Here is a 25,674-nt window from a genome sequence, read left to right as displayed (position 1 = left end):
TCCACTGTAACTTTTGAGGGTGTGAAATCCTATAATGGTAATTGAAAGGTGGGGCCTTAAAGAGGTGATTAGATTGTAGGACCATGCAGTAGTGAATGAGTTAATAATGTTGGTCAGGGGCGTGGTTCTGAGGGCTTTAAAAGGAGAGCACATGAGAGTCTCTGCTCTGCCATTTTCTGCCACATAAGACTCCTGCATTGCTGTAAAGCCACCACCAAAGAAGACCCTCACCAGATGTTTTCCCTGGACTTTGGATTTCCCAGCCTCCAAAACTGTAAGAAATAAATTTCATTTTCTTACTAAGTACCCAGTTCCAGGTATTTTGATATAAGCAACAGAACCAGACTAATACACTGCATTGCCCACCCACTTCCATCTGCTCACCTTCCCATTCTCATGCTTAGATTTTATTTATCTTCCCATAGCATTCTTTCCTGGATGCATTTTTTTTTCATTCTTGCACCCCAGTTCCTGGGCACAAACACAACACAAAATGTGGCAGAGTGAACCTGTCTCTCTCTTCTACAATAATAAGATAGTGTTTTCTGTTTAGTTTCCCATATTTCTAAACGATGACTAGGATTTGTTGGCTTTTTGAAGCCAATCTCTTCATTGGCTCCTGGGCCACTTTTTAAAATTGTATCTGGTAATCCAGAGCCTATTATATCACCTGAATAGTTCATATTATTTTCTCACAAATTCAAGACTATTATCTATTTTGAACAAGAAAATGGAGAATAGTTATGACTTGCATCATGTTACACCTTGCGATGAAATATGGGCTAAGGGAAACAATGGCTGAAACCCTCATTAAAACTAGCCACCATGTCATGAGGACACTCAACAGCCCCACAAGGAAGCCCACATGTAGAGAGGCCCACGTGGAGAGGAATTAACTTTCCAAACCTACCTTTCCATCCATGTGAGTGAGCTACCTTGGATGCAGATCTGTCGGCTTCAGTCAAGCCCTCAGATGAGTCTAGCCCTCCACCTTTTAAGTCTTTCAGCTAAGACCTTAGACACTGTGGAGCATAGACAAGCCACCCACAATGTGCTCTCCCTGAATTCCTGGCCTACAGAAACTATAAGATGACAAGTGATAATTGTTATTCTAAGTACTACTATTTAAGGTAATCTGTTAACACACAATAGATAACTACTACAGCATATATCTATGTGCAAATAACTCTCTTTTTTAAAAAGCAAAAAAAAAAAAAAAAAAAGATTCAGAATAGTGTTTACCTCTATAGGGGAGGCCAAAGAATAGGATAAGATAAGATGACACAAATAATTGTTAAATAATTGATAAAGATCTACACTTGGTTGGATGGTATGTTCATTAGGATGGATGGATAGATAGAAAGATATACAGACAAAAAGAAGGCCTTGCATGGTCCGATGATGATAGTGTGTCAGGAGCCAAGGATGGTGTTTAATGAAATTGGATTGTGTTGATCTAACTCTAAGCATCTGAGGTCCAATAAATAGGGAGTTATTTATTACGTTGTAAAATTTGAACATGTTCCCATCCTTTACCCAGCATGTCTACTCCTGGGCATACACCCTAGAGAAGGTCTTGCACCAGAAGACAAGTACAATAGTAACAGAAGTATTTTGTAGGATCAAAAAACTGGAAATAAATGAAATATTCAGCAATTATAAAATGAATAAACACATGGTGGTTATTCAGACAGTAGAACATTATACAGCAATGAATAGTAATGACCAACATCATGGATGAATCTCCACTCGACATCATTGGTAAATGTCTACAGATGTGCAGTACAGCAGAACTGTCTGCAATGATAGAAATGTTCTAGAGCATGATGTTGCACAAAAGAAGCAAGACAAGAAATGATTCCACTTCTGTGAAACTAAACACAGATGAAACTAAGCAATATATTGATTAGAGAGGCATATTTGGTGGTAAAACTACTGTGAAAAGCAAGAAAATATGCAAAATTCATACTGGTGGCTGGGGAGGCAGGGGATTCAGTAGGAGCAGGGCACACACAGGGAGGTTCAATAGTATTGGAAATATTCTCTTTCTTAAGCAGGGCTGGGGGAGGTCTGTGGTGTTCATATTCTTATTCTTAAACTGTATGCAGATGTCCACACTCTTTTATATATATAATAAACATAAAAAATAAAAATATGACTGTAAACCAACCAATTAGGGGATCACCATTATATGAAAGGATTTATGCAGTGGAATTTCCTTCTAGCACAATTCTTCTCGTCCTCTCAATATCCCCAGAATCAGGTCTACAAGAAACCTCCCCATCCCAGATTTCATCTTTCTCTCCTCTGTATACAAAAACCCGCACATATTTTTGGACTTAATATTCCACAGCTTTACAAAGCAGCACCACATCACACCTTCACACCAGCAGTTCTCCAACTCGGATTTGCAGGTTGTCAGCTCATTATTTAATAGCTGCTCTGAAGAATAATAGAAGGAAATAGTAATTTTTAAAATATATATATAGGCTTGATAGTCTATAGTGCTTCAAACTGATCATATTAATGAGAAATTTAAGATTCCAAATCACAAAGATTTCGGCAAGGTGCAGCTCTGCTGTGCACGTGTGATGAGTGCTCTATTGAAATGAAGTCTGCTCTTCATTTTTATCTTTTCCCTCCTGTACTTCATCAAGGGAATCTGAACTCCCAAGACAGCCACACACTGTCAATTTCTAGATATTCACACTGAGTTTGAAATGAGAAGATTTTAAGAATTGCCCGTAAAAATAAGTAATATTCTCCTTGGAGAAAAAAATTAGCATAAGAGGAAACAAAGTGTTTCTTTCTCAGCCAACCCAGAAGTCAGAAGTTTCTTCAAATCATAAAAATAATATCACTCAGTTTGCTCCTATTGCAAAAAGCATCTTCAGTTGCTCATGGGATCACTACTAAACATACTGGCTTCCCCAACCCACGGCCTGGAAAATAACTGTCTAGTATTTTTATAAACAAATTGAGTGGGCGGAGGCTCAAAGCAATCCTCTCTCTCTAAAAGAAATTAAACCTAGGCCCCAAACTCCAGCACACATGAGCTCAGTGTCCAAAGAATCCAAGGTAATCATCCCATTACCAGTGGCTGTGTCTGGTGATCCACGGGCACATGCTCGAACTGAAGGAAATGGGAACCATCTCATTGGTGAGTGGGGTCTATACAAAGTGGAATCCCTTCCTTTTAACTTGTTACCATTAAAAAGAAAAGAAAAAAAGCAACATTTGATGGTTCTAATTTTGGGGAGAACTTAAGCCTGTTCTCCTTAGCCCAGCATTCCACACCCTTCACAAGCAGACCATGGCCCCAATCTCCCACTGCTCTCTAGGACTTTTGCCTGGACTAAGCTATTTTAACCTCTAACCCCCAAGTATACCTTGTGCTTACCCTTGACTCCTTACACGGTCCCTACCTGGGATGCCTTCACTACCTTTGAAATTTTTTCCGACATTCAAAGCCCAGCCAAATGCACCTCCTCCTTAACATCTTTCCTGAACATTCCAGCTAGAAATCTGCACTTTCTATGAACATTTATAGATCTTATTGTTTCTATTCTTAACTTGCCATTTTTATATACTGTACTAATTTGCTGGAGGAGGCTATTGGTTTTTTTATTTTGAATTTTAAAATAGCATCTACCCATCCTAGTTGCCCCACTAGACTGAGAGCTTTCATGGCAGAGGGAGAAGTAACGAGAATACCTTATACTTTTGTGTGCCCTATGGCATCTGTCACTTATCTTCACATGCAGTGGATCATTGAAAAAAGTCTACTGATAATATTTGAGTAGCAAAGATTCCAGGCAAGGCAACCCAAAATATGTCACCAAATTTAGGAACAGATTACTGTTTACTAAAACAAACAGCTAATCTACATATTCACTATATTCCTAAAACCAGTCTGGTTTGAGTCAGATCCCTGTAGTTTAGTCCGTACTATTATCATAGACGTTGATTGGTAGTCTCCCAGTTGCCCTCTAATGTTAATTTACAGATAATGGAATTTACAAACCCAGAATCCAGCCCAGGGAGTTCCTGGTGAGCTCTGGGTTTGCCATTCCAGCTATGTCATGTTTGATCCTAAGAACCTGGAGAATCATCAAATTTAAGATTACCCAAGATCACTTTATCTGTGTAAACACAAAGAGATATAAGAAACAGAATCATCTCTCCCATCCCACAGTATCCTCAGAACCCAAGGCAAGACCAGTCCTAATGTTCAAAAAGTAGTCTAGTTTCAGATGTATACCTCATTGAATGGCACTCATATTTGTTGTTTTATATGCCAAACAATGAATAACCTATATCCAATTAATAGACAAACAGTCAATAAGTGGTGCCTATGTTTATTATGTAATTTTTTCTTTGCCATTTTAATAAGAAGTAGAGCTTATCGAAAGATGTTCTTTGGACTCTGATAAAATCCTCAGGACTCAAGTTCTTCAATATCTAGCAAGGATATATGATAAAGACATACCCAAGGATATAGTATATAGATGGGTATCAATATATTTACCAATAGATATTGCCAATAGAAAGTTGCCAACTCTTTCTTGGGAAGATCTGTCCGTTATTCCTCCTAATTTTTCACATTAAAATACTTTTTCTCTTAATAAAATATTAGTCTTAGGAGATAGTAGCTGTTGACTTGTTTTCAGTGACAACACTTTACAAAATAAAAAGTCTGGCAATCCTACGTTTGTTCTCAAAATTATTTGAAAATTACACTTACTTATGAAATTCAAAGTCTGGGAACCACAATTCACAGTAACATAGATGAGCTTAGAGAAAATTATGTTAAGTGAAATAAGCCAGGCACAGAAAGAGAAATACTTCCTGTTCTCACTTATATGAGGAAGCTAAAAAAGTTGATCTCATAGAAATAGAGAGTAGAATAGTGGTTATTAGACACTAGTAAGGGGAGTGGGGAGAGGGTAGTCAATGGATCCAAAATTGTAGAGAGATAGTAAGAATAAAATCTAGTGTTCTATAGCAATATAGGAAGACTACCGTTGACAACAAATTACTGTATAACTTCAAGTAGCTCATTAAGAGAATTTTTAATGTTCCCAACACAAAGAGATGACAAATGTTTGAGTTGCTAATTACCCTGATCTGATCATTGCACGCTGTATAAATGTACCCAAATATTACATTGTACTCCATAAACATATACAATTGTCATGGATCAACTAGGAAAAAGTAAATTAGAAAGAAATGTTTAGAATGATGAAAAAATTTTGGAAATAGATTTAGATAGAGGTGGTGGTCACACAGCATTTTGAATAAAATTAATTCCACAGAATTGTGTTTAAAAATTCTTAAAATGGCAAACTTTGTTATACATATTTTCAAACAACTTTTTAAAATAAAGTTAAAATAAATAATAAATAAATAAATAGAAAACAAAGTCTAAGAATCACAGGCACACAGACAATTATCCTATAAAAAATCATTGCTTCAATGTTCCAACCATGGTGAGTTCTTGAAAAGGCACATCTGCTCCTTCAGAGCTCAATCTCTCATCCTTTTGAAGGGTTCTGTGATAATACAAGACATTTCTCCGATTTTTAATATTCTAGAAGCCTAAAAAAGTAGAAGTGGTCTAGGATGTTCTCTTTGAATGCTCAATAAAGTAGAGTCCCAGGCTCATTTTGAGCTTTTGGTTGCTTCCTTCAGCCCCAGTTAACATTCAACAAACCAAAATATGTCATCATTGGCATCCCACAACTCTCCCAGCATACCTTTAACTTTAATTGTGGTTTGTTGCTCCTGAAATATTTATCTTATTACAAAAGATATCACCTTTCCTGAAAGAGGTCCCAATCAAGATACAGAAGAAAACAATTACAAGGTTATTTAAACAAGAAACACATGGCAAGTCCATAACCAAAAATTAAGGCAATCAAAAGAATCATAAAATTTAATGAGGACAAAAGGGAAAACTGGAGGCAAGAAACAGAGGACACTTGGGGTCCTCAGGCAGGAGCCAAGAGCAGCATCCCCCTCCTGGAAGCAGGCAAAGAGCACACCAAAAACACCACTTTAACATGGGTGGCCCAACACAGCCACCGCCATAGCCACAGCTGCCATAAAAGCAGATTGATGCCACAACAGTAGCCACAACCACTGTGCAGGTGGTCCACCAGACACTCAACTGCACTGACACAAGGAGAGTCTCCAGTGGAGACCAGAAAAAGAAGAGGATGTCTCTCTCCACAAAGCCCACTCCAGAGTAATAGAAGAAGCAACTGCTCTACCAGATGAACAGAAATCAACATAAAGACACTAGAAATACAAAAACCCAAGAAAATATGACACCACCAAAAGAATACAGTAATTCTTGAATACCAGACCCTATAGAGAAAGGAAACCCTTGAAATGACTGAAAATGAATTAATTCCAAGCAACAATCTTAAGGAAACTTACTGAGATATGAGAAGACTCAGTTAGACAACATAATAAAACAAGAAAAAAAATTCCAGGATATGATGAGGAAATTTACAAAGAGGTTAATACCTTGAAAAAGAATGTAGCAGAATTCATGGAGCTGAGAGATTCACTCAAAGAAATAAAAAAAACAACTGATAGCTTAATTAAGCAGCAGACTAATACAAGCAGAAGAAAGAATTTCTGATCCTGAAGATAGTCTTTTCAAAATAACCCAGGTGGACAAAAAGAAAAGGAAAAAATTCTTTAAAAATGAAGAAAATCTAAGAGAGCTAGCAGACAACCTTAAGTGCACAAAATTTGAATCATGGGTGTTCCAGAAGGGGAAGAGAAAGGAAAAGGCATGGAAAACCTATTCAACAAAATAATAATGGAAAACTTCCCAGGTATAGGGAGAGACATGGACCTTCAGATCCAGGAGGCTCAAAGAACCCCAAACAGCTTCAACCCAAAAAGATCTTCCCTAAGACACATTATAATCATACTGGCAAAGCTCAAAGACAAAGAAAGAATCTTAAAAGAAGCAAGAGAAAAGTGTCAAGTCACCTATAAGGGAATCCCTATCAGCCTAACAGCAAACTTATCCACAAAAACTCTATAGGCCAGAAGAAAATGGGATGATATATTCAAAATACTAAAAGAAAATACCACCAGCCAAGAATATTATACCCAACAAGGCTATCCTTTACAAATGAGAGAAAAATAGTGTGTTTTCCAGACAAAGAAAAGCTCTGGGAGTTCACCACCTCATGACCAGCCCTACAAGAAATCCTCAAGGAAGTCCTATGTCTGGAATCTGAAAAATGATGATTATTACCATGAATACACAGAAAGAACAAAACCCACTGGTAGAACAAAAATGCAAATGAGAAAGAGAAAGAAACTAATTCTCACTACCACAAAAAACATAATGACAATGTAATAATTCCTCTGATTTATTTCTGATTTAGTAATTTCGGTCTTCTCTCCTTTTTTCTTGGTCAATCTAGATAAAGGTTTGCACACACACACATAAACACACACACACACACACGGGAAAAATAATAAAAGGACTTCTTTTCCACAGAGGAGGTAAGAAGTTCCTCGACTCCAATTTCCAACTCAAACCCCCCATACTCTATGGCTGATGAGATTTTTTTTTTTTTGGCAACACTTGAAGGAAAAGTGCAGTGACGTATTGGTAAACTGGCTCTATGAAGAAAAAGGAAAGCTCTGATTTGTGGTGTTTGCTAATTTCCAATGTGACAAAGACTCCCACTATGGCCAATTTCAAATAATCAGCTCACGAAATTCCTGCTTGTTTAAGTACCAGTTCTCATGAGCTCGTGTGAGCTAGCTGCTGCACCCCACTGGATGACTAGAATTTGAGAAGTGATGGTTCCAATCCTACACTTCCATCAGTAGGTAAGGAGCAAGCCTTTTAATGGGGCTGGGTGACTCCTTGGGTTGGGGGGAGCAAGGCAGCACATTAGCAACAGTGCATTTGTTCATTATTGTTGTGAACCTGAAGGTGAGAAAAAATTGTATGGCTTTGGGACCAGAGTCAAGGAAAGATTGATCGTTCAAGGAGGAAAAGTATGAAATCAGGCAGGCATAGTCCCAACACTGGTGGGTAGAGAGGGACTAATTACAGGCAAACTGAGGCACAATCAGGGGAGCGAGAAGATGAAGACATGAAGGGAGAGGCAAGGTAACAGTGGCACACAGAAATTCCCCAAAAGAGCAACCAAATACAAAATTGGCCCGTTTTACAACTTTACCTTCAACTTATAAGAGTTTGCAGAATTGAGTTCCCTCAACAGTTCCACTTGGTTTCCAAGGAAAACAGCCATGAAGATATTGTTTTCTGTCCTACAGTTTGTCCCCCCCAGGAATGTGATCACGAAGATGTTAACTCAAGCTGATAGCTCCTTTCTACACATATGGAACAGCTTAGAGATAGGAAAAGATTTTTCAAAAGACTAAAAAATATATCCTTGAAGAGTAACTTGGCTTTTGGTTAATGGATCTGATGATTTGAGGGGATCGAGAAGAAGTATGGCAAGATGTGGTTTTTGAAATGCTCATACTAAGTTGTTCTTTCTTTGGAACAGGGCTTTATCATTCAGTAGCCAGAGGTCCCACCTTCTCCTAGACCCCAGGAGCTGGGTTTTGCTTCTCCAAGACCCTCTGCAGAGAAAGCTAGACTCTTAATTTCTTCCCAAGTGACTACCTCCCAAATATGCAAACATATATCCTTTGTTTTTTAAAGAGGCTCACTGACTATCGGAACAGGAGAATTGCTACAAGTTGCAGAATTACAGAAAATATTTCTTAAAGATAAAAGGAGAACTCTCAGTTCAGTAATTATAAACTCCTAGGAGCCTTATTCATTTGAAAAAAAAATCAACATATTACTGGTTTGGTGTCTATTTACAAAGTACACCTGGTCAGATTTTTAAATATTCCAGTAGAAATGTTTTAAAATGTTGTATTTTACAAATTGGGCTGGCTGGTTAGCTCAGTTGGTTAGAGCACGGAGTTATAACACCAAAGTCAAGGGTTCAGAACCGGCCAGCTGCCAAAAATATAAATAAAATTAAATAAACAAACAGCTGTTTTTCATAGTTGTGCATTTTCCTGAATTGACTATTAATTTGACTGTTCTTAACATAAAAATTTTCAATAAAAAATTTTCACGTGAGTGGAATGATACATACACAAGGATACCTGTCAAACACTAGGCCTCCCACCTCTCAGCACCCACCTTACTCCTTCTCTTGTGAATCCACATCCTGCCACCCTGACCGAGTACAGCATTCAGTACTACTCAGATTTTAATAGGAAGTAGATTCAGCCCTGTTCTACAGCGAGGCCTAGCGGGATTTTTGCAAGTCTCTTTAGGAACTTGTTTGCAAGTCTCACTAGAGATAGTGTATCATTCCATGTGTGTGTGTGTATACATATACACACATATATAAGTGCAATCTATTTAAAGAGATTTATTTTAAGGGATTGGCTCACACAATCGTTGGGGCTGGCAAGTGTGAGATGTGTAAGGCAGGCCAGCAGGCTGGAAACTCAGCAGGAATGGATGTTGCAATCTTGAGGCAGAACTTTTTCTTCCCTAGGAAACCTGTTTTTAACTCTTAAGGCCTTCAACTGATCAGATGAGGCCCACCCACGTTATCAAAAGTGATCTCCTTTATTTAAAGTAAACTCGTGTAGACGTTAAGCACATCCACAAAATATCTTCACAGCAACATCTAGACTAGTGTTTGACTAGACAACTGGGTACCATAGCCAAGCTGACACATAAAATTAGTCATCCCAGGTGGGATCCTAGCTCCCCCTCTCTGGCCCCAGGCTGGAATTTCTTCTCCATTACTGCTCCAGTACTTTTGGGCCCCATCCCCAAAGTCTGCAGTTACATTAATGTGGCAGTTACCATGTGGGCCTACATCAGGTCTGCCCTCTATGACTCTGGGAAACCCCCCACTACCCTCTGGTCTTTTCTCGGGTGTGTTATGTTGTGAAAGATGGCTCTAGCCACTTTTTGAGGCTCGGTCTTTTCCAACTTTTGTCCTGAATTAATATCTGGGTCCACAGAGGCAAATATCTTTACCTGGGGTGCCCGTCTGTATCAAGTCAGCTCCCTGCAAGAACCCGTGAGCATGCTCTGCTTCCTCCTTCAAAGGAAGGGTGTCATTACAGGTCAGTTGTGGGCTCTGGTCTGTGTCATCCTTGCTCTGGGACCGAGATCAGTCCACCACCCTGTGGAGCCTCGCCAGTCACTGCAGCAGAGGGAACATGGGAAGCCATGCATCAGCTCTCAAAGGTTCCACCTGCAAGTGACACACTTTCACTCACATTTTACTTGCCAAAACATGTCACACAGCCATACGAACCACAAGGGAGCAGGAAACTACGGCCCCACCATGTGCCTGGAAGGAGATCTGGAAATGCTTGGCGAGCAGCTCTGGCCATTGCTGTGGTTCTCTCCACCCACCCGCACAGCTCAGACCCAGTGAGCTGTCAGCCTGGTCAGCTCAGAGCACCAGCCCCTCCACCCCACTGCCCCGGTCCTCAGGAGCCCCCATCAGGTGTCCTCACAGCCTTCCTCCTCTGTTCACTTCTCTTTCTTTGCCTTTCCTACTCCACCCACACCCAGAAATTACCTTCCAGAATCGATGTTACAATTTTATCATGGAAACACACTTTACAAAAAAAGTATTAACTTTTTCTACATTTAATTCACTTATTTGAAGGGAATTAATTTTTTTAAAAGGTTAAGAAATTAAACTTTTAGTAGACTAAATTCGCTTTAGTCTACTAAAGAGAAGGATTATTTTTGCACAGGTTTCCTGATTCGTTGCCCTGACTCCGTGTTGCAAATTCACCCAAGATCAGTGGCTACCTGCCCTAGTACTTAACGTGTTCATGTGTTTCTAAAAATATATATCTAATAAAATGATGAGACAGATTTCTTATGATAAAATATAATATGTAAATTAGCAATGTTCTGTAATACAGAATGATCCCAATTTGTGAAACAAAATATTTATATGTGCACCTTTTCTTTATTGAATCATAATTGATGATAAATATTTTTGGTGTTTATCATTGACGTATGTTGATCAAATCAATATTATTAGCATAAATATTATTACAAATCATACTTATTCTTTGTGCCCCTTATCCAATCACTTCCCATCCTCTCTCCCTCCCACCTCTCACCTCTGATAACTCTAGATTTCTTCTCTCCTTCTGAAAGAGTAAGGGTCACTCTGTTGACTTGTTGCCTAGATGATCTGTCCAATGCTGACAGAGGTGTGTTTAGGTCCCCCAATATTATCATAGTGTAAATACTTCTTCTGTCACTCTGGAATGGGCTTTGTGGAGAGAGACATCCTCTTCTCTTCTTTGGTCTCCGCTGGTGACTCTTCTTGTGAAAAATGCACTCTGGTGGCTGGCAGGCCATCTGTAGGGTGGTTGTGGCATCTAGCCACTTTTGCAGCAGCCATGGTTACTGTGGTGGCTGTGGGGGGCCACCCACATGGAAGTGGTGTTTTTGGCATGCTCCTTGCCTGGATGCAGGAGGAGGGGTCGGTCCCTGGCTCAACACACCAGGACCCTGGACAGGCCCCATGGCAATGGTAGCACGCCTGGTTGTGGGAAGAGGGGTCAGTCCCCTGCTCCATCTGTTTTTACATTCTAAGATGTTGTTGCCAAGCATTTGGGTAGAAGAGGGAGAGAAGGGGAAAGGAAATAGGGTGAGAAAAGGAGGAAGGAGGGGGGCATGGCTGAGGTTCATGGCACCCCCTCATTCTCGCAGGGGAGTCCAGGGGCTTCCAGTGGTGGCTTGGTGTTTGCTGGGCTGAATGCAGATGTCAGGGGGTGTGTATGGCTGAAGCCCTCGGTCCCCCACTGATATGGCTCGGGAGACCAGAGGCTTCCAGAAGTGGTTCGGTGGTTGTTGCTGGGTTAGTTGCCAATGTTGGGTGGGTATGGCCAAAGCCCTTGGCCCCCCCACTGCCCTGGCTCGGGAGCCCAGGGAATGTTTCCTGTAGCAGCTGGGTGGTCATTGCTGGGCTTGTTGCAGGTGTCCCGGGGATGTGGCTGAGGCCCTCAGCCCCCCACTGCCCAGCTCAGGAGCCCAGGGCACTTTCTGCAGTAACTCAGTGGTCGTCACTGAGCTGGATGTGAGTGTCAGGGGGCATGGCTGAGGCCCCCGGCTTTCCCCCCTCCCTAGCTTAGGGGCCCACGGGGCTTCCGGTCCTTCTAGGTTTTATAGCTGTTCTTTGGTGAAGTGAAACCTTTACTAGTTAATATCAAACTCTGTTTCTGGACTGTAGGTATTTTTTTTTTTTCTTTCAGTTCTGTGTTGGATTATTCTCCCTATTTAAACTCTGCACTGGGACTAATTTATTGTCCTTTGCTTACTTCTAAAATGGGGGAACTTCCTGTGAGGACCAGCACTTGAGCCCTGTGGTTGAGCTAAATTGCTGCTTTGCAGCTGATTCCCTGGGGAAGGTTTTTTGGTGCAGTTCAGGTTTTAATGGTTGACTTTGTATGTACTTCTGAGTCTCGTGAATTCTGGTACACCTGGTTTGTGTGGAAACTCTGGTCTGGGCCTGAGTCTTTTCAGCAAACTGCACCCTGTGCAGTTCTATATTTCTGACCAGTCTCCTCTGAGTGGGTCTGTGCTGATTAGGGGGCAGATAAGCTGTCCTTGCTGTGCCCTGTGTTCCCCCAGTGGGCCTGTCTCCCCCACCACCCATGCTCCAAACACTTCCTATGGGGCAGGCCGTGTGCCAATCACTTGAGATGACTCACCGGCCTCTAGTGGCTCCTTTTTTTCAGTTGTTGTGGATCCTCTCTTGTATGTGTGTCCATGGGAACCCTTTAGTGGTCTTGCTGGCCTGGGGGCCACCAAGGCCCTCTTCTCCCCTGCCACCTCCAAGCAACTTCATAGAAAGGGCACAATAGCAGCTTTTGCCAGCTCTTGCTCCATATGCTCAGCAGCTCCAGCCTGGACATGGCCAGGGCTTGAAATGGTGGGAGCAGTCCTTTATTTCTCTCATCGTGACTTCTCCCACTTTCATGAACTCCGTAGGTCTCTCCTCCTCTTCACCTGAACTCTAGTGGCCCTAGCTTGGCTATCGCTGCTTTTTAATAGTTGTAAATTGGCTTATTTGTGAGAGAGAGTGATGCTGGGGACCGTCTATTCCACGATCTTGGGCCTAAAAATGCTTCAAAATAATAAAGAATTGTTTCTGGAATGTGGATGAAGAATTGATTGATATCTCCCTGTGTTTTCAAAAGAGGAATGTATGTATGTTCTTTTAATTAGGAAGCCTATTTTTAAAGGTTTTTAAGTCCTCATGGATGATGATTTTTCATCGTCTTATTGCCTTTTAGTCACCTTAGACAAGAATTTTATTTTCCCTTACATGTCATTAAACTGTTTTCTTCACTGACATAAATCTGTTTTGTCTCGTTTGTGTAATTGAGGGGAGAAAATCGGTAGGGATGAGAATAGAGCTAAGAAAGGTAAGGTGTTCACTTAGATTACGGGAACAATCCCGGAAAAATCAGCCAAGATAACTGCCCCAGTTCCTGATTCCACCTTTGGCTGCACAGAACCCACCCAGAGGAAGTCTTCCGTCTCCTCCTCCCTGGTGGAAAATGTCAAGCCTCTCCAAGCTCCCAGGGCACCAGGAGATGGGGGACAGGCTGGGAGTGGCAGACACGGCACAGACAGTAGCCCCGTCCAGAGAGCAGATGCCCTGACAAAGCCTGGGCGCTATTACAGGGCAAGTCATTCAAGGTCAAGCTGGGCTTCTCTATCCAGCGAACATGATTTATCTCATCAGCTGCAATTCCTTGGGCTTGGTGAGGAGCATAGCCGTGAAACTGTGCAGAGGGCAGACTTGAGTTGGTTTTAAAACAGGGATGGATCATGTATGGTTGAAAAGGGGTGTGTGACAGAGTTGTTCAGAGGTGTGTTGTTCAGTTGTTCAGTTGTTGTGCCCATGGTTCAGAGGTTTACAGAAGGGAAAACAGCACACTAATGCAGTTACTATATGATCAGGGATCTTTTTCTTTTCCAAACTTTGCTAAGAATATAAGCCCTCTGGTCCCACCCACTTCCTATGGCCCCAAAGAGGTGGCATGAGGGAAAACAGCTGGTAAAAAGGAGAAGGGGACACACCACGAATAATGAATAATAGGAAGAGCAAACAGTTAGTATGTGTCAAACTCTTCCTACACATTATCTCAATGTATCCCTCAAAAGCCCCACGCAGCAAGGAGTTTTATAATTGCATGCATTTTATGGATAAGGAAATGAAAGTTCTACAAGATCAAGTGCAAAAGTAAAGCACAGTGGTTGTGGTTCAGACCACGGATTCAGACACCAGACTGCATGCATCGAAATCCTGGTCCTTCCACTTACCAGTTATGTGACTTGGCATGTAACATAACCTCTTGTGCCTCAGTTTCCTCATCAATAAAAGGTTAATAAATGAGTTATTCTATGCCAAAGGCTTACAAAAGCTGTCAAGTGTTAGCTCTTATTATTAAGGCATTTGCTCGAGAGCTCTGAGTCGAGAAGTGGCAGTGACAAGGTCTGAGAGCCAAGTCTTGCCCCAGAGTCCCCACAAACTTAAAATCTACTTTATTCCGAACAATGTGGCTGATCTAACTCCTAAAAAGCTCCCTCCCTGGGCTGGCCCTTGTTATGTGACTGAAAGGCACTCTAGTTGGAATTTAAAGGTGCCCTCTCCCTCTCGGCACTCATTTAAGCAAACATACTTTCAACAATTGGGCTTTCACACAAAGTCTAAAACAGATAGATGCCAAAGTTTTAAGTCCCAGGTTTATCACCAACACACAGGCAGAGTGGGGAAGTGTCCATGTGCAGAATAAAAGAAATAAGGAGAATCAGCCTATGCTCTCACTTCCTCTCAAGCCAAACACCAAACTCCTCACAAGGGGCTGGCTCCCCACTCTTGGGGCCATTTTCCACGGGGTTTGGTTTAGATGTCCAGCTACAGGCAGGTGGGACAGCCCAGCCACCTCATAACCCTGTCTGCTGCACTTCAGGCAGCCTCAAGCAGCTACAAACATGTTAAATCTGCAGAAATCCTAGGTTTCAGGCCTCACCTTGGATTTTGATACATATCCAAATTGGAAGCTTAGCTGAAGGAAAAAAAGTCAACCCTTCCAGCCAACACCAAAGCTGAATGTGCAGGGCCTGTGAGCACTAGTCCAGACACAAACTCCTTTCCTTTGCTCAACCTGATGCTAAACTCAGCGGCCTAATTACTGCCATTCACATTCCAAGTGCCTTAACAGCTTCAACGTGGCCTCAAGCAGGAGGTGGAGCCAAACCATTTCCTCTGGGAGGTATAATAAGCCCCCAAGGTGCAGTGGCAGAATTTGAGATTAAGTTCCTAATTCATCAGCTGCCAGCTGGATGGCCTGGGGCAAGGCACTTCAGTTTGCTCATCCATAAAATGGGGATGACACCACCTCATACTATTGCTGGGAAAAGTAAATGAGGGCATGGTGCAGGTGAAAAGGCTCTCAGAATCTTCTAGTCCAGTCCGTACAGAAGGAAGTTCGGGTGCCCTTTGTATTAATCATGATTTTTATTGTCTACATTTTATGATGATTTGATATCTTGGGGTGTTTGCTGGCTGGGGAGATAGAAACTGCCCCTCCCAGGGTTACCTAATTCCTACAGATAGCAAACAATTTGCTTTTGAGCCCATGGTTCATGTGTAAACCAAAAACTCCAGAGCCCCCATCATCACCCATCTACTTTATCTAACTCCCACAAACCAATCCAATCTTTCCCCTACCCTAAATCACACCAGGGCCAGGTCCCAACAACCTGAGATCACTAAAATTATAGCCCAGAGCCCACCAAAATTACTCAAACTATCCAACCCTAAACTGTTTACCCTACTCTGCCTGCCTTTCTTGCAAAACCCACAAAGCCTGTGCCCATGCTTTCCCCTGGCCCTTCTGCCTCCTGGCCGACACTGGTACTTCCCCATGTGACCTGACATGGCATGGCATGCCACCTCCTCTTGAAAACTTTCTATGGCATTGACCTGTCCTTGTCATCTCTCAGTCACCTCTATAAATTAAATCCCTGCGCAATAGAAACACCCTTCCTATCCAAACTTTCATTACTATCAAAACTCAGGAAAAAATAACTTTAGAAAACTTGCTGTTCAAACAAAGATTCAAATAAACTTGACTAGCAAAGGATATTCGTATTATGTATTCCAAGTCCCTAGTACCTTTGGGGTCAAAGATGCTGTTGGTGACCAGCAGCTGTTCCCCGAAAGAGGTGACACAAACTGGGTCAGTGGACACAGCTAGAAATGTCAAGCTCCATGCTGGATACCTATGCAAAGGTATATAAGCCCCACTCTTCAAAAAACATTTCAACTGGTTATGCAAATGACATTCAACTTCCCCAAATATGTATATTTACTGTATTATATATAGTAATACATGAAAAATACCAAATGAATGTTAGGTGCTATTAGTGTTTAGAGTAGCAAGAAAGCACCAATAAGGCAAATCATTAATGAAGAGCCAAGTATAACAGCTTAAAGGAAATGAGAATGTTCTAGGTCCAAATCCAATGCTGAAGGTCACATCAGCCAGGGAACAATCCCTTGAGATTCTCCCTCAAAATCCACTCCCATGGTTTCCCCACACACATGAGAAAATCCTCCACTGAACAGTTATTGGCAATCGGCCCTTTGCCTCTTAGACTGCAGTTGCCTCCTCGAGAGCTCTCTCCAGCCTGAAGTGCCAGCCCCTTAGCTGTGGCTGTTCCTCAGAGGATGCAGTGTTCAGAGCCATATGCCGTGAGACTTTAAGTGCATCTTCACTGCACATTGGCCCACTCTGGCCCATCACCTAACAGCTGCCTGAGTACCCAGCAGATGCATCCTTGAAGGCATGTGCCTCTGAGAATGCCACACCAGGGCTAGAGGCTGGGCTGCGTGAGATGCCTTGTCATTGGTCATTAGCACATGCTCACAAAAGCCACCAAGGAAACTGCTCCAGAGGTCATCTATGCCAACCAGAACAGGGATGAGCAAGCACTGTGCTGCGTTGGCTTTTGCTCTTGGCCACAAATGAAATTTTCATGGACTGTACAGTATGTGATTGGCTTTTCCTCAAGAACTGGAAACTTATCTACAGAATTTTCCATTTCCCATTAGATGCTAAGAACATGTTTCCAATTGCATTTATTTACTCCCTTGACTGTTGCATGTGTTCAGTGCTCATTTCATTGTCCTTTACAAGGTTCACAACAGGGATGTCTGCTTTGACAGGAACCTCCCCCTGGACAGAGCACCCTTTATCTGTTACTCCTCAGGCAGCAGGCGGGGGGACGAATGTGGGCTTAAGAATCAGAACTAGTTGGGTTCGATTGCTGGTTCTGCCTCTCACCAGCTGTGTGACATTGAGAAAGTCACCTAAACCCCTCTGAACCTCTTTCTCTCTCAGTAAAATGGGAATAATCATACCTACCTCATAGGGTTGTTGCAAAGAAAGAATAACATGAGTAAAATCCTTAGCACAGTGCCAAGTGCATCACAGATGTTCAAAAATATTAAGTTTTCTAGCATAGTACTAGCTAACAAAAATTTTTAAGTGCCTATTCTAAGAATATGGTCCTTGACCTCAATGAAATGGTAAACTGATGTTATTAAGAGGTAGGGTAATGACTGTGAAAGTACATTGGTCAGGATAGATTAGCTTATGTCACGCTGCAGTAACAACCCCAACATCTCAATAGCTTAAACCAATACATTTATTTCTTGCTCATACTATATGTTCATTATGCACAGGTGAGGGGCTCTGTTCAACTTCATGTCCATTCAGAGACAAAGGCTAACAGAGACTCCACTACACGGAATGTAGCTGGATGCCTTGACAGAGAGGAGATGGAGAACTGCACTCCAGCTTTTAAATATGTATCAGTGCAAAAACTCTATGCATACGAAGGTACTTCAAAAAGTTCATGAATAAATGAAGTCAAAAGACAACACGAATATCTCCAAGAACATTTTGAAGACCCCTCATATTTTGTTGGTCAGAGAGAGTCACAGGGCTATATATAATTTCAAAGGAACAGGAAAGTATAACTTCCTGCATATCCAGAGAGTGGAACCAGAGATTGATGAAAGTACTTATGTCTTACACAGAAAATATACAATGTGCTATGAGATCATAGAGAAAAGAAAACCCAGGCTTGCCTCAGTGTCCACAAGAGTCCATGTCAGGGAGACAACTCTTGTGATAAAACCTTAAAAATAAATAGTAACTTGCCAGATGAGCAAAGGAACAGGAGGGTGTCCCAGGCAGAGGGGCTAGCACGTGCAAAGGCTTGGAGGCCTGAGAGCATGGTGCTGCCTGGGAACAAGTTATTCAGTGTTAATCAGTGTTAACAGGGCACAAAAAGGATGAGTTGGGAAGAGGTAGGAAGTGAGGTTGCACCAGTGCTAGATGATGTCATGATAAGGAGTTCAGGTTTTATTAGACAGGTGATGGAGGTGGTGGAAGCATTGAAAGGACCTGAACGAGAGAGTGACAGGATACGGTTTATTTGCTCACCTATTCAGTCAACAAATGTTTATTGACTGCCTGCTAAGAGCAAGGCACTATTCTAGAAATTGGGGATATACGGGTGAACAAAGGCCAAGTTTCTGCCCTCATGGAGTTCAAATCCTAATGTCAGAAAAGGCAGTGTGGCAGCAATATGGGGAATGGATTAGAAAGGGTTTGTTGAGATGAGAAGCAGAGAGACCAGGCAAGAAGTTATTGCAATAGCACAGGTGAGTGATAACATGGGCCAAGACTATAGCAGCAAGAATGAAGACGGAACAGGTCAAAGAGACATTTGGAAGAATTGACAGAACTTGGAGACAATTCAATATAAAACTTAAAGAAGTGGGAGGAGCTAAGCACAACTAACTCCCTGTTATCCTGCTCAGACACCTAGATGAATGTCAATGCCCTTCACTGAGACTGAGAACTCAGAGAGAAGAAGGGGTTGGGAAGAGGTGAGGGGTTTGTCATTGCTGTGTTGACTTTGTGATACTGTTTTTCCCACAGGAATTTTGATGTATATGGAATTCAGGAGATGGCTATGCACTGAAAAAATATATTTGGGAATAAACAGAAGGGAGCAGAAGCCATGGGGGAGATTCTAGGTTGATGGCAAGTGTACATTTTCTCTCCCTCCCAAGACCACACTAGCATGATATTAGGGTTTCTAATATAATAACACGCAGTGACAAAGTGAAAAGGAAAGCAGATAGCAGTAAACAACACATTCAATAGAGAGTGCCTGGAGGAAAGCTAACCTATTTCACAATGGAGAGGGCTCAACTTAAAGCACTTGCAGAGGGGCTGACTTGGGCCCCAAAGAACACTTAGGGAAAGAAAATGCTCTGGAAATTAAAAATGACAACTAATAAAACAATCAACAAGAAGGTAGGACTGTGATGTTGAAGAAATTTACAAAGCATGTCAAAAGTCAAAGAAATGAGAAATAAGAAAGAAAAGATTAAAGACGGGCAATCAATCCTAGAGGTCCAACTGCTGACTAACAGGAGCTCTATAAAGAGGATGAAGTGAAAGGATGGAGGAAATTATCAAGAAATCATACTCAAAAAATGTCCCTGAATTGAAAGACAAATTTCTGGATTAAAAGGGCCCTCTGAGTATATACACAGTGACCCCAAACAGTCTTATATCAAAGCATATAACAGTGAAATTTCAAGACACCTACTAATCCCAAAACTGGAACATAAAACTAAAACCTCCCTGTGAGGAAAAAAATCACAATTAATATACAAATGAATGAAAATCACAATGATATCAGAAGGCGAATCATAAACCCAAATATAAAAGTCAAATAATAAAGATTCCAGATGAACACATAGGAGAATATCTTTGTGACCTTGACATAAGCAAAGATTTCTTAAATAGGACACAAAATGCACTAACTATAGAAAAATGAATAAACTGGACTTAAGTAAAGTTGAACATACCACTAACAAAGTGAATTAGAAAGTCATAGCCTATGAGAAGATAGTCTCAATACGTATATCTGACAAATGACTCATATCTAACATATATAAAAAAGTTCCTTCAAAGAAATAAAAATTGATAAACAAGACAAACAAGCCAATTTTTCAAATGGGCAAAAGACTTGAATAGGAACTTCACAAAGGAGGATATCTAATTGGCTAGAAAAGATATAAAAAAGATTTAACATGATTACTTAGGAAATTGCAAATGTTAATTTCAATGAGATATCACTACTTACCCACAGTGATGGCTAAAATTAAAAAGTCTGACAATACCACATGGAAAGTTATGGAGCAACTGGAACTTTAGTACATCGTAAAAAGTAGTTCATCTTCTTTGGGAAATTTCCAACTATCTGGTAGTATCTATGACCCTGGTATCCGGCAATTCCACTCCCAGGTGTTTATTTGAGAGAAATGAGTGTATTTGTCCTTCAACAGACACGTACAAGAGCGTTCATGGAAGCTTTGTTCATAGGAGCCAAAATCAGGAAACAACCTAAATGTTTGCCAACAGAAAAATAAATTATGGAATACCTCAGAGTATGAAAACAAATAAACAGCTAATACACACAATGGCATGGATGAATCTCATAGACATTTTACTGAGCAGAAGAAACTAAGCACAAAAGAGTATGATTCCATATTTGAAGTTCAAGAGCAGGTAAAGCAAATCTATGGTGATAGAAGTCAGATAAGTGGTTATCTCTAAGATAGGAGTGGGATGACAGGAACAGGCAGAAAGATACGTCCTAGGTTGCTAATCTGAATGGGGTTACATGGGTAAATACATCTATAAAAATCATCAAGCTGTATACATTTAATGTCAATTACCTTACATTTTGACATTTTGTAAAATTATGCCTGTTTTTTAAAAAAGAAAAATAATTGTGAAAAACAAAGACAAAGCATATAATTTAATAATGATGGAAACCACCCAGACTTCTCCCTAAACATGGAAATATACAGTAGCTTCTATCTTGCTGAAATATTACTTTATATTTATGGCCTATGGTAGTGCACATGGTTTACATAAAGGAAAACAATTGATTTACATTATGATATATGTAACAATCATGATCTTCCCATTGTAAGGTTGCATTGGTGTATTTACCAAGCGTTTTCACAAATTACTAATCAGTACCGTAATATAACTTGCACCTGGGCCAGCTAAAGTGAGACCTGAGCTAGTTAAATGTGCATTTTGGTTTTCACCATGTCTACGTATGATTGTTTCAAATATAGAAACTATTAGTAAACAGGGTATTGGAAATGTAGAATTTTGGTGCACTACCTTAATAGAGTAAAAACGAGCTATCTTTGTAAAGCATAATTTAGTTTAATGCAATTGTTAAAAAAAAAAAAAAAAAGAATGGCATTAGGCTTGTCAAATGTGACACCAGAACCATATTTGTCCATTTCTGTTGCTTATAACAAAATACCTGGAACTAGGTGATTTATAATTTATTGCTTACAGTTTCAGAGGCTGGAAGTCCAAAGTCCAGAGAACACATCTGGTGACGGCTTTCTTTGGCGGTGACTTCAGTGACACAGGGTATCACATTGCAAAATGGCAGAGCAGAGAGAGTGAGAGAGCCACTTCCTCATTCCCTCCCCTTTTAAAGCCCTCAGAACCACGCCCTGACCGCCATTTTTAATCCATTCATTACTGCATGGTCCTACAATTTAATCACCTTTTCAAGGCCCCACCTTTCGACTACTGTAATAGGATTTCCCACCCTCAACAGTTACAATGGAGATTAAGTTTTGGGGGGACATTCAACCCAAGGCAGGAACCTAAAACACTATGAAGAAATGCCTTCAAAATTCCAAGAGAAAATGGCTTTGAATTTAGAATTTCAGACCCATCCAAAACTTCCAATTAAGTGTGAGGGTAAATTAAAGACATTTTCAGATGAGCAAGGACTCAAAAAATTTTAACTCTCATTCATGCACCATTTCTTTGGAAGCTTTCAGAAGGTGTTCTCCACCAAACACAGGAATACGCAGTGGACTGAGAGAACAAGGGATCTGGCCAGAGTAGCAGAGGGAGAGCTGTGGTAAAGTGTATTCAGGAAAAGGAAAAGGGGAGAACTAAAATGTAACCAGATATGAGTGAGCATTTAGAAAAAACTGTTGATAAATTCATGACAGCTAATGTAGCACTCAGGAATAAAAAGGAAATGATGAATAACTACTAAGGAATCCACAAGTGAGAATAAGGCGTGATTTTTTACTCTAGGAGAAACAAAAATGATACTAGAAAGTAAATATTATCATAGTCCTCTATTGGATCTAAAATGGATAATATGAGTTGCAATATTATAAATGCTGATAGTTGGTTTAACAAAAAATATAACTATTTTAGGGTGGATCAGGGAGGGACTTGCAGGGAGATCCAAGACAGCTAAATCCTCATCTACACTGGAAGTTTGTTAATTTCAGACATTGTCTGAAACTGGTAAAGAAAAAACTAGCAGTGTAAACTATTATACAAATAAGGGATACCTATCAAATAAAAAAAAAGAACAGCCAAAAAATTAAAAATTATCGTCTTCACTGAGTGCAAGCGGACATAGGATACGAGTAGTTGGTGTAGGAAGGAGGCTGGTTTTCACATTTTAAGTCTTTCAGAACGGTTTTATTAGAATTTTGAAGAAACAGAAAACGTAGGCATATATAAGATTATGCAGGGAGGGGAAGAGTGAAAAATATCTCTTCTCATAAGAATAAGAATTCTGAGGAATATCAACATTCAAAAGGAAAATGAAGAGGAGCCTGCAATGATGACTGAGAAAGCAAAACCAGAGAGGCAGGAGGAGCCGGAAAAGAGCTTTCCACGGAAAGCTGGGGAGGAGGGAGTCAGTGAGTTCTCATCTGCAGTGCGTCTAATGTGGGTGGAGACCTAAACTAAAGAAATACACATGCTTATATCCATTTATAATTATCCTTTACACATGCAGGCCAAGACCAAAAGGAGGTTCTGGAATTGTTGGATATTGAGCAGCAGAGTAGATAAATACATACCCGGCCCGGGAAAGCAGCTTGAGCCAACAAAGTTTCCACAATAATCAACCACATTGCATATTGATAAAAATAAAATAAAAAGAGTACCATTCCTGGAGGAAATGGGAAAAAAGAAAAAAGAAATTGCTCAGCTGCCCCACCCATTCCCTGACTGCCTCCCCACATCTGCCTTGCCTCCCGGAGACAGTGACCTTGGGCTCCTGTTTCAAGGATACAATTGTGGGCCTCTCCTTCCCTGGCCACTGTGGCTTCCATTCAGATATCCTAGGGCTTATTTCATCCTGAGACTCTGTCCTTTGCCTTTTGGACTGGAGCTGACATTCTCTAGGTGTTTGTCTAGGTGTCTTCCACCTGCTCCTGGGGTTGCTACGGCTTTCTGCGCCCACCTCCTGCCACACGTGACAGGAATAGTTCATTAGGCAGATGCAGCTTCACCTTTCCTGAGAGAGCACTAGCCCAGCACTTACAGGGCTTGTAAATGATCGTTCTCTAATTAAACTGCCTTACAGCTGGATAATATGGCCATGGGGATGTTTATAGATACATAAATAGTCTAATTGAAAGTAAAAAGCATTAATTCTTTAGAGTTAGGAATGAAGGTGGTAAGAGAGGCTATGGCAGTACTTCTAGGCTGGAAACTGAATGATCCAGAAAGTTCTGGAAGTGTAGAAAGAAAAGGACACTTAAGGAAAATGCCACCACATAGCACTTACAAAATGAAGAACATACAAAAGACACATATGGATGATCCAACCCAATAGATGATTTAAATAGACATGTAACTATCTTGGAGAAGCCGGTGGAATGTGGAAAGTTATTAACGATCAAGGGAAGCTGTTTAAATGTACGCAGGTTGGGATATTCCAATCATATCATATTTATGGAGTGCTTGTTGTGTTGGTTTGTAAACATTTTACCTATATTAGCTCACTTAATCCCCACAAAAACCCTGTAAGATCAGTATTGTTGTTATTATTATTATTATTATTATTACTACTACCACTACCACTACTACTACTACAGGTTGAGTATCCTTTATCCAAAATGCTTGAGACCAGAAGCATTTCAGATTTTGGAATTTTTCAGATTTTGGAATATTTGCAGAATACATATGAGTTGAGCATCAAAAATCCAAAATCTGAAATGCTCCAGTGAGCATTTCCTTTGAGCCTCATGTTGGCACTCAAGAAGTTTAATATTTTGGAGCATTTCAGATTTGGGATTTTCGGATTAGGGATGATCAGCCTATATTCCCATTTTCTAGTTGAGGAAACTGAGGCTAGGAGAGGATACATAACTTGCTTTAAATTCCCATGGTTGACAGAGATGGACTCACAGGCTTAAACTGTAGTGTAAAGAACACAGATCACATGCTCTGCAAGTCGTTCCAGGCTGGGAAGCTGACAGCTTCAGTAAGGAATATATTATACAGCCCCGAACAGAGGATATGGGAGCTGACCAGGGAAGTGGACCCATATGCAGGGTCCCAGCTCCTACAGAGGGCAAAATCCTGACAGGAAATTCTGTAGCCCGGTTTACAGGTATACACACAGCTACTGAATAAGACCTATAAAAGCCAAACTCTTACCACAACTGTCAGTACAGAATGAGCTTAGCAAACGTTTCCACATACCTCTGCAGACAGAGCTCTGGGTTTTTAGTGCAGATATACTGAAAGTTTACCTATTCTGATATAAACTGTAACCTTGAAAAGTCTACAACATTCAGGGAGAAAACTTGTGAAATATATTTCAACAAATAGAGCCTGCCATTTAAGAGGCTTCATACCCATTTTTAAGGAAAATTCTTCACAACTACCCAAATCTGAGCATGCAAGTCTGTAGCTGAATTTTACTCCAAGGGCAAAGAGCTTTTCAGGTGACAACAATATCACACCAAAAGGACTGCAAGCTTTGTTAGGGTCAGCATGAAAGTCCTCAACCTGAATTGTTCCTAAATCCTGATTCGTTTGAAAATCAATCCAAATGTCTCCCCACCAGCCCCTTTCCTTCCAGTAAATTTTATTAAGCAATAAATTCACTTCAAACATTGTTCACTGGGAAACTTCAGATAAAACCAGTCAAATTCACTATACAGTGGATATCCCCAAGAAATTAACATTCCCCCTTACATTCTTTCATAGGGAGGGCCACTGAGGTCTTTTCTCCCTAGGACATGACTCTGCCAGGAAGGGGTCTTGGCACCTATATAGAGTGGAACACTTGCAAAGCTGAGATTCTGGCATTAAAAAGTCATGTGACTCCAGCCATGCTCCGAGCATTCTTAGCTCAAGACCTGTAGTTAAGTCCAGATTTCACAGCTGACTCCTGAAGACCTCAAGCTGTAAGCTTTCTTGCCAAAGGCCCGAAGCAGTAAGCTGAAGGTGCTTCCTGGCCCTGACTCAGCCTGTGTGGAAGGACACCCTGTTAAGGACGGTGCAGGAGCAGCTCCAAGCTTTCTCTGAGTGCTCTGGAAAGCATTACCCGACCCAAAGGGCATGATGAAAGGCTCTTTGAAAGCAGTTCTCCTAGGCTGCTCAGAGATGAAGACAAAAACCATAACACATGGGAAG

The sequence above is a fragment of the Galeopterus variegatus genome, unplaced genomic scaffold (assembly GCF_000696425.1).
Source record: "Galeopterus variegatus unplaced genomic scaffold, G_variegatus-3.0.2 Scaffold81, whole genome shotgun sequence".
NCBI classification, from domain to species: Eukaryota; Metazoa; Chordata; class Mammalia; order Dermoptera; family Cynocephalidae; genus Galeopterus; species Galeopterus variegatus.
This window is presented reverse-complemented; position numbering follows the sequence as displayed.